Source organism: Denticeps clupeoides, chromosome 7 (assembly GCF_900700375.1).
Source record: "Denticeps clupeoides chromosome 7, fDenClu1.1, whole genome shotgun sequence".
NCBI lineage: Eukaryota > Metazoa > Chordata > Actinopteri > Clupeiformes > Denticipitidae > Denticeps > Denticeps clupeoides.
The window spans coordinates 16106876-16117329 of NC_041713.1; the positions used below are offsets into that span (position 1 = coordinate 16106876).

At 42.0% G+C, this 10454-nt stretch overlaps 1 protein-coding gene and 1 long non-coding RNA gene across 4 annotated transcripts in view; one reads left to right on the forward strand and one right to left on the reverse strand.

The window, feature by feature from the left end:
- Positions 1 to 9672, reverse strand: part of LOC114794348 (5-hydroxytryptamine receptor 3A-like) — a 28496-nt gene extending 18824 nt beyond the window's left edge. Inside the window, exon 1 of one of the 2 annotated variants that reach the window (XM_028986846.1) lies at positions 9529 to 9672. The gene's annotated coding sequence lies outside the window, so the exon portion shown is untranslated. The remainder of the gene's footprint in view (positions 1 to 9528) is intronic. The other variant, XM_028986847.1, reaches the window with a different exon arrangement.
- LOC114794370 (uncharacterized) lies at positions 109 to 8998 on the forward strand. Of its 2 annotated transcripts, XR_003750342.1 has the most exons (5): positions 109 to 471; positions 718 to 896; positions 2496 to 7678; positions 7809 to 8053; positions 8190 to 8998. It is a non-coding gene; the product is annotated as an uncharacterized LOC114794370 (long non-coding RNA). The 2 variants fall into 2 exon arrangements; XR_003750341.1 differs by having other exon boundaries at positions 2496 to 8053.
- Positions 9673 to 10454: the final 782 nt, after the last annotated feature.

Below are 10454 nucleotides of genomic sequence, written 5' to 3' on the forward strand. Positions count from 1 at the left end.
CAATGTTATTTAATGTGTCATTTCATGACATAAACGGGAGATCTGCACTCATTCGATTTTCTTGATAAATCCACTGCTGCAACGGTGTGTAGAGGGGTGCTGGGCCCTGGCAGTGACATTTTGACTGATGAGGACCCTCTCTGCAACATACGCAGTTGTTAATAGCGGCCAGCTATCATCTTCAGCCTTGAGCGTTGCTGCCGGCGATCGTGTTGCGTTTCACCTTCGAGACGCGAATCTTGTGGAAATGCTAAACCACTTAGTAGTGTTATAAAAAGCCCCACCGCTCTGATTCAGCAGCTGTTTTACCCACGTCCCCCTGCTCCCCCTCCCCCGAGACGCTCCGGAGATTTTCCAGCTGCAGCGCTGAGCTCCTGTAACCTGTGCGTGTGCCCATGCTCACAGCCAGAGCGTGTGCAGGTTCTCCTGGGCCAGTGGACACCTCTGCCATAGCCCGAAGGCGCAGAGCAGGTATCGGTGCGAGACAAGGTTACTCAGATAACCTCTGTCATCGGAAAGCCCATAAATTAAGTTCCACATTAGTAACAAGTTGCTTGTTAAACATTTATAGCTGTTTACAATCAGCCCTGCCGCATGTCGTTAATGTGAATTATTTACCTCCCATGACATTTGAAGTCTGGCCATGGAGAACGGCACAAAAAGACTTCTGGTAGGGGCATACGTTGGAACACGCTGATGTTAATGTCTGTGTGTCAGATTCAGATGAAGTTGTGTCGGTTGCTGACGCAGTGTGTCCCCTGATGACAGCGTTCTGCGAATCTTCTCAGAATCTTCGGCTGGAATCTCTCACACGCACTCGCTTACGCAGAAATACTGACCCTTTGCCTGATATCAGGGGACCCTCAGGGGAGGAAAAAAGGAGAACTGGGCCACAGGTAAGTTGGAAAAAGTGCTGCCCCTTTTCCATTCGCCGTGCTTAATGAAAGATAACATATGAATTTTTTACCCCAGTGCAAAGGGTGCCATAGCGAGCACAAGCATCCATCTACAGCACAAGTCAGACAGGTTTACAACATTCTGATCTGCTTTTACCCTTCAGCATGGAGGAAATAACCTGGCAATGGACATGGCCATTTATTGCTGTATCTTTTGCTTTTACAGGATCAGTTGGCCATGTGGGGTTACCATGAGGCCAATAAAAAAACTATTGCAATATTGCCAAACGCTGAATGAAAGCTTTTGATAGACAATGGAAGAGTGATTGCCATTTGGGAAAAAATACATTTCTTTATGGGAACAGAAAAAATCTTATTGAAAGCTTATTTATGCTGATTCTGTGGCAGGAGGGGTGGTCTATTCAATTAATTTCAATTGAGGTTGATTTACCATTTTGTGATGGATCGGCAGGAGGTTTTATTATAAATGGAAGAGGATTCCAGTAGCAACCTGTGAAGGAAGTTAAGGCAGTGCTCGAAAATAAGGGTGGCCACAAAAAATATTGACACCTAGGGGTGTACTCACTTTTGTGGTTGTTGGCGGTAATATCTGTGTGTTTAGTTATTTTAAGGGGACAGCAAATTAACACTGTTATACAAGCTGGACTACTTTACACTATAATAAAAGTTTCATATCTTCAGTGTTGTCCAAATGAAAGATATAACAAGGGCTCTACTCACTTTTGTTAGATAGTGTAGCTATAGATTAGATGGGAGACAAGCACCTTCCCATTGCGTCCTCCCATTGGTTTTAAATGTATACACCAAGACGCCGCAGTTGCTGTAGTGGACCTTGAATCTTTACCTACATTGTTCTCTCAAAGGTCTTTATGTTCTGGAATAACGGTGGAAATGCTGTTAATGCCAAAGTTGTTCTGTGCTTTACTGTGGAATGCGTATGTCATGCAGTGTAAAAAGTAAAAAATTTGAAGCAACTGCTTGCGAAGCAGTTTTAAGTTTTCTATGATTAAGTTCAGAGAACTTACCGATGCTTTACTTTTCCCTACTTTTTTTACCCAATGTGTATACATGAATGTAAGCTGCAGGTGTTTGAACGTGAAAAGAACCCTTTGCCGGTGTTTACTCAAGACAGGGAACTCCGGATATCTCAAGTCTCAAAATAAACTAGCTGGGGGCCTAATCTCCCGTGGAGTGAATTAGCAGACACATAGTCTTGCCCTATAGACAAGACGGGGCAGGGTGGCGGGATCAATGTTTGGGGCTGGATGAGCATTGGCATGGCTGGGGGAAGGAACGATCTCTCTCTGCTCATATTTAACTTGGTGTTAGAAAGATTAGAGAATCAAATCAGCAGTGACATTGAACTCAAACCACGAGGAGAAATAGACATTGCCCGCCCCAATTGTTCTTTGTCTAGCGAATAGAATCCCACAAGTCCAACAGATGGCTGATTTTATTTTGCCACTGGGATTATGGGCGCTCTGAATATCCCCATCTGATTGTTAAATATGTTAAAAGTACTTTTCACTTTAAAACATCCAGTGTTTCTGCTGCTTACTGGATCTCCGGTCTTCCCAGGATTGGGTGAGATTCTGCTGACTCAGCACCCAGAGTGGGAAAAACCCCACAGCTGGCTGGCAATGCGGTTCCTCATGTGACCATGTGACCATCGCTCCAGGATAAAAGAAGACTAGGTCTGCGGAGATGCTTCTGGTCACACGCTGATTCTCCCCACCTACTAGAAGCCTTGCAGATACGGAATGGAGAAAGACCAAATTCTGTGTCACAGCTGAGAATGTGGCATTCTCCACATGAGATTAGACCCATGCGTCATCACGCAATTTTGTCCTCTTGTTCTGTTTCAGATTAAAGGGGTGGCTTACGCTTGGCTTAAGACAGAGAAATTGCAAGGAAAAAAATGCATCCTTGCTGATGTCTGGGGAAGATACGCAACACGTTTACTCATCAAAAGCAACGCACTGGGTTTGGCAAGGGGCTGATTATACAACACTATCAGACTGGCAAGGGATAGGTTTTCTCATGCCCAGTCTCAAGAACAGGAAATTAGAGAGGGACATCTTGACCTGTCCTGTAAGCCCTGGGAGAAAACAGGCAGCAGAAATGCAGCAATCAATACTCTGGACTATGATCTTCATCATAGTCCTGGGTCACAAGACCCCAGACGGTGTATTTTTGTAGTAAAATAAAATAGAGAGAATTATTATTTAAAATATGCCCCTGTTAATGTGCTCATGATGTCGCCACGTGACAAACGTGCTGATTGCTTGACTGCCACCGTCCTAACGTACAACAATCCCACTCCACCCTAAGAGCAGAAGGGGTCAGTAGATGTCATCCTCTTCCCCTGCACTACTGTTCTGCTGGGGGCATGTTGCATCGACATGCTTATGGAGATCATTCAGATTATCCCAAATTGTCTGCTCCCTGTGCATTTTTGTCAGATGGCGTCACCCACTGCAGCAGCACATTGCAACAATCTGGATTATCGCCCCAAAATAGAGCTTCTTTTCGTAGAGGTCAGCATTTATATATAAACAAAACATCGTTGTAACACGAGAGGTCTAGGACCTATTACAGAATTTTATTGTATTATTTACCCAATGGGGTTGAAATGCTCTTGCAGTGTCATTTCACTGATTTTATTTAATTGCATTAAAAATTAAGATATAAACACACCACGCACTTACAAATTTCCGCCAATTAGTCATGCAGAGCACCCCCCCTCACACCACCACCAATCACCCTGATACCCCCGTATGGGAGTAAGGGGCAGCTATACTACAAGAACGCTAGGGTCACTCAAAATAATGACCTTACTGGCTGATTGTCTAACCAGGCATCAAGGATAAGTGCTAGTGAATAACTCTCAGCAGCACTTTGAGCAGCAGAATGTTATATTTGCATGCCATGTCTACACGTGTTAAGTAGTCATAGCAACAGAGGACGACTACTATGTGTGTTTCTGCCATTTCAGAGTCATTTTAGAGGGGGAGCAAATCTCGTTCTAATAAAGCTTCTAGATATAAAAAAAAAGTTCTGAGTTTCTACACAAGTGACAGCCTCCCCAGCGCTACAGTGCATCACAGAAATCGATAACGTTGTTGCAGGGCTGCCAGGGGTCACAGATGGAAATGAGGTTATGTAATCGTGCCGGGCGGGGATGTAGGTTCCCTTTCAATTCATTTTTCAAATCGATGCTCGTAGTCTGCTGGATCTAGCAAGAACCGGCCGGGCCCTGCTCACTTCGGCAGTGTCCACTGATGTAATCACGCCGATTCTGGCCTTGACCTTTCTTTGGCCTTTTACTTCATGTGCAGTACTATCACTGCAGAGGCAAATGTTTAAAAAAAAAAAAAAAAAAAAAAAAGTGCTCGGAAGGTGACAATAATGAGAAGCATCAGAATCGAGGCCATGCAAAAGGGCCAGCGAGACAGACGGAAGCGGCTAAAAACAGTCAAATGCATCAGCAGCGCAGCTGCAGCTGTTCAGTTCATGGCGATCGACCTAGTTTACCCCTCATCGCAGTGTGCATATTACATTTCAGGGTTCTTGTGATTTTAAAATAGTAAAAATGTTCCAAAGTGCTGGTAAACAACACATGCAGGCCATATTTTGCCTCCCCTTGTGTCACATTACAGCTCCTTTTTAAACACGCAGATTCTTCTTGAGCTCCTGTGGCTTTAGGGACCTTGGGAATCTAAAGGGACCAGCTCTTGGCTCTTGACCTTTTGGTATTTTTTTTCCCCTAATCTAGTTTTGTGTTTTTACATTGTGCTACACATGATATACACACTGTTAACACACTATGTGTTTCTACACATGGACTCTTATAGCCCTGAAAGAGAAGGAATGTCAGTCCTCTCACTTTGGGGAAAACAAAGCTAAGTATTAAGGGTATTAAGGATATGCTACAGTATCATGTCATTGAAAACATAAACCGGTTAGATATTTCTACACTAGCATGTGATGTTCTGACTAGGTGGATTCTGTTCCCCGTGCCCTGTACATTGCAATTAATTAATAAATAAATATTAAAAATATACAAGCTTAAGGCCAGACGTTTTGTTAAAATTACATGCTACTATTGCTACCTCTGATGAGGGTTTGTTAATAAAAGAAATGCAAAAGAATTTGTAATGAAGCCCATGCATCAGTAACAAAGTGAATCTCACTTCATTTTACAGTGTGTTGAGATACTGTTGTGTCATAATGATAAAATAGGTTGCTGTAACAGTGTGGAATGTGAATTTCCAGACACTGATCTAAAGTTCCATGTCCACCGATGGTGAATAGGAATGAAAAGAAAAGGGGTTTAACTGAGAGCCAATTTATTAATAATGAGGCTATGTGGGCACAGACAGCGTTGCCTTGAGAGGTACTTGGCATTTAGGCCTGGCTGAGGTTGAAAATGTTCTGTTAATGGAAGACACACTGCAGATGTGTCTGCAGATGAGTAAAGAAATCATTGAACCTGCATGGCTTCTATCTGCAAGCAAGTATAAAAGGGACAACAGACTCTTTAAATGCACTAGTGGACATTTTTTTTAGAGCAATGTTTTTGATGCCTTAAAGAAATATGCATTGTGACGTACTCTACTATTTCTGTACATGCCACTTTAGAAACAATTTGCGCACGCATCTGTGGAGCTGTTTGGAACCCTGAAAATATGCGTAATTCATGGAACGCTTTCTTTTAAAATCCCATTTGGCTCCAGATTTTGTTAAGAACTGTAGTTGCCCTGAAGGCATTGAAAACGGGAGACTCGTGTAAAAGCTTTTAACAGTACTGCCTCTGTCATGGAGCTAGTTTCTTAAACATTGATATTACTCTACTGCTAGGGCAGGACGTATCTTTGGGTCAAATGGGAGGGGTCGAATGTATGGTCCGGCAAAGCAGCCACAGATCACCATCTTACGAAACGCGTTTTCTAAAACAGCGGTGTAAAATGTTGTTTTTCACATAGCAAGAAACCCCTGCCATAATGCATTAGGAATGTAGCCCATGATGTGATGAATGTTTCATTACCGCAAATGAAATGAATAAAGAAAACCACCAAGTTACTAATATAAGATGATTAATGGTTTTATTAATTAGGATGATGTGATTATATTGGCGGAGGTTATATCGGCTGGATCAGATTTTTTTTGGGGGGGAGCAGAATGTTCTGGAGAAAGCCATGCTCTGTCCAGTGTGGAACCCCCACTCAAGGTGCAACAGATCCTACCCAGAGAGCACATAAGAAAGCTATGTACTGCCCAGGCCCGGTTGAAGCATATCCGCTTTCAAATTCTTGTCACCAGGAATGAAATGCGCCATCTCCAGAGAGAACTGCCCTCCTTCCTGGCACGTACGGCTCCTTTCCGTAGCCTTTCTGAAAATGGCCTGTGCCATCTAGGGTCACTGTGTCCAACGGGAAGTGAGACTATTTATGCCTACTGAGTTGAAGCACAAAGCAGAGGAGCTGAGGGAAATTTTGGAAATACAATGTAAAAAAATATACTTTACACTGTATTGTAACACCAACCGGAGCACTTCTGCTTGGAGTAAACATGCCGTTCTCTTTGGGAAAGGTGTAAATCCCAGGGCCTTAAGTGTAGGCCTACAAGGATTAATGAAAATGCAATTATGTGTGACTGCCAAGTGGGGTTAGGAATAATGTCACAAAATGAAAATCTCCATCAAGCCACTCTAATGAGGAGGCGGCTGAACTTCGACAACATTATTAATGGGACTTATTAATGACAATCCCAAAGCACCAGTGGTATAAAAGGCCCTCTTGTACACTTACACAATATTGTGGGTGACATATTGCACAACAGTTTTTTTATGTTCTGGGTCAAACAGTGATGAATAAGATGAAAGAGAAAAACTGCTTTATATAGAGATAGTGGTTTCTTAATGACGGTGATGTGTGGGCAGAGGTAGACTGAGAAGTGCTCGGCATTTAGGCCAATGTGTGTAGTTTATTTGCACTATTTGCGAAAGAATCTGCAAATAGGTGAAGACTGGTACTCATGATATTAAAGATTAGGGAACTTCATTGTTAAGGTGCGAGGCCATGCCAATTTATTGACAATGCCTTTGAAAATATAATTCTTTACAGTTTTTCTCAAATGCTTAAACACAAAAGCCAATCCTCTAAACCAAATGACCAGTTGTCTAAACACATTTACTAAAACTAGCCATTATTTTCCAATATCATGAACACATTTCACATGAAGACACAATTCACAAAACACAATCCTCCGTTCTCATAAATCTAAACACATTTTTCTTTGCTAAATCACAAGTTGCAAAAGAACTCTGCTCACATTCTCAAATGAAAGCTCATTCGATGCAAAATGCTTGCCACAGTCACAGTCACAATGAACACACCCGGCGTCAGTCATTACGCACAATGACTCAAAATTGAAGACACTTGTTGCTAATGCAGTGACCACATGTTTAAAAGCAAGTTCAGAGTGCACAGTTTGCTGAAGATTCCAAACGCAAGACAGAGGATGGAGACAATCTGGCCGTGGAAGAAGAGGAAGGAACGAGGAAGGCCAACAAGGGAGAGGAGAAGGTCCAGGATGGAGAGCAAGACAACCTCGCACCATCATTACGGACGAGATGTGAGCAGTCATTGACCATGTCATAGTCCATGGCATGACAATGGCAGAAGCAGGACTAAGAGTCCGTCCAAACCTGAGTAGGTTCAGCGGGCCACCGTGGTCAGGGCATTCAGACAACATAACAGGTATTGTACTTTATTGCTTTCTTTGTCACAATACAGTTTTACAAGCCTGTGAAAGTAGTCTATTGGTTTCAAATTGTTATCAAGTTGTTATTGTAAAACATGTCAATTGACAACACGTTTCTTTCTTTAGAGTTGAAAGAATGCCACATAGAAGTGGGAGGGTCGCCATATTTACAGCGGCACAAGAAACCCTCATTGTGGATATGGTACCACCAGACTCTGAGAGATCAGAGAGATAATGTCAATTTTGAGAGCATTGATTATGTCAGCTTGGCCACAATAGGCCGAGTTCTGCGGCGCCAAAATATGAGGATGAAACAGGTCTATAGGGTTCCCTTTGAGCGCAACAAAGACCTACGTTACGAGTATGTGCAAGTAAGCATACATCCATGTTCACAGTACAGTTAGTGGACATAATGTGTTGCTCAGTAGCCTACATTACTTCTGGACAATACTGTGCTACCTGATGGAGTGTTGTTCTGAACACCTGTGCACGTTCACATTTTCACAGAGGATATTACAGTTTGACGCGATGGCCAGACCTCATGAGTACCTCTTCCTGGATGAGGCTGACTTCAACCTGCAGAAACGAAGGCAAAGAGGCCATAACATCATTGGCCAAAGAGCAATCACTGAGGGTTTATTACTCTTTGTGCGGCCATGGGTTCGGAGGGGCTTGTAAGACCTAAGGACAGCATGCCGGTGGACAACACCCAACGTCTCCTTCCTAGAGGAGCTAAGAGACATCCTCCTGGACTGCCAACAACACCATCCTGGGCCCGCATATCACATTTATGTGATCATTTGCGACAATGTCCGCTTCCACAGAACAAACCATATCAAAGAGTGGTTCACCACCAACAGTAACCACTTTTTAAACGTCCGTCTGCCACCCTACTCCCCTTTCCTGAACCCTATAGAGGAGCTCTATGACAGACAACCATACACTAGAGAGATCCTCCTAAGGGCAATGGAGCTTCCAAGGATGATTTCGCTATTCCAGGGTGTTTCGCCCGCGGTGCCTGGCAAGAGACAACATAGCCTGCGATGTGGATGAGGTGGTGTGGTCCGATGCAGTTCAACGACATGATGTCACACAGTGATTGTGGTGTGTGTGTGGTGTGAATAAAGTAAATTAAAAAACTTCACACCCTGATCATGTTTTCAAGAGTACTGTTGTGTGCAATAGGTTCTGTTTTTGCATTGAGTTGTGTTACAGTAGTGTACATGCAGAATTTTCTATAGATTTATACTCTTCATATGAAACTCTCAAATCTAAATGCTAGAGATGTAAGACAATCCGTTTCTATAAAGTTTCTAAAATATGCAATGGCAGATTATGAAACAAAGATCCTTCTCACAAATTGAGCATTGTGTTTTCAATTGTTTTGCTGTAGTATGTAATGATGTGTATAGCGTTTACATTTTTTACATTTTCGAGCTACTCTTTTGGTGTGAAAGTTTGAGTTTTTAAGTGGGAAGGTGTCGTTTTGTGTATGTAGCTTTAGAAAAGGGTGTTGTGTAGAGCTGAAACAATTATTCGAATAACTTGAATTATTCGATTACAAAATATATTTGAGGAAACTCTTTGCCTCGGGGCTTCGTTTATTTAGTCACCAAAGTACATTTATTATCATATCACTCCCGTGGAGCTATGCAGAGCGGAGCTGTGCAGCACCGGAATCATTGTTCTACATGGACTGTTTTAACTGACGTGCATTTCAAACATTTAAGGAGGAAACTGAAGATACCGGTGAGTGTAAAAGGCATAAAATATCTAATGTGTGTGACCATTTTACGCTACGTGGACAACGTAGTGCAGTGTATACACTAAAATGGACCTGGCTTACCTTAAAAGTACTTCGTCAAAACTACAGCACCTTAACCGAAAATATCCTCACGTAAACCGCATAAGGTATCATATTTTTATGATTGCTAACTAACATTAGCGCATCTTGTGTTATGAGTCGATAGTGATGAGGCATGATAAGGCATGAGATCTCACTCATGTAATTCATCCCTCCCCATTTCTCCCTCCTGCGCGCCACACACAGCCAGACACCCACACCCACACACACTGATAGGTTCATCTCAAAACACGCCTTCCCCATACATAAGGTAGTAATAATAAATGCAACAGATGGACAAATCTACATTCATTAGCATATAGATTTACTTTTGGGCGAGTTTATAGCATTTTCTTGCCCACAGTACATCACAGCGCAGGCTTGCACATTCATTGCACACACATGCAATAAGACAAACTCTCTTTCGATTTAGCACATAACACTGCACAAAGACAAACATTCTACCTACCTACCTCATCTGGATACAACTGAACTGTATTGTTTAAGTTGGATTATTAGTAATACTTGAATTGTTTCTTTTTACTATTTTGTACCTTTATACTTTTTTTCTCTTTATTCTCAGATGGGCTATAGCAGGGGGTACACCCCTTTTTTTTTATTAAAATAAAACTAAGGACAAATAGACTAACCTATGTTTCATAGTTTTTTTTCATGTACATCATGAATGTTTCACAAAAAGATTGATTAAATTATTAGTTCTGGAGCCAGTAACCCAAAGGTTTTAAGCTTTGATCTAATAAAAGTATTGAGTTTGAATAAAAAAAACTTTTTTTGTGAGGAATAACAGCAAATTGCTTGTTCATTTTAAGAGGATTTTCATGTTGCATAACTCACTGTTGACAGAGTTGTTTAAAAACATTTAAAAAAAAAAAAGCTATTCGATTACTCGATTAATCAATGAAAAACAA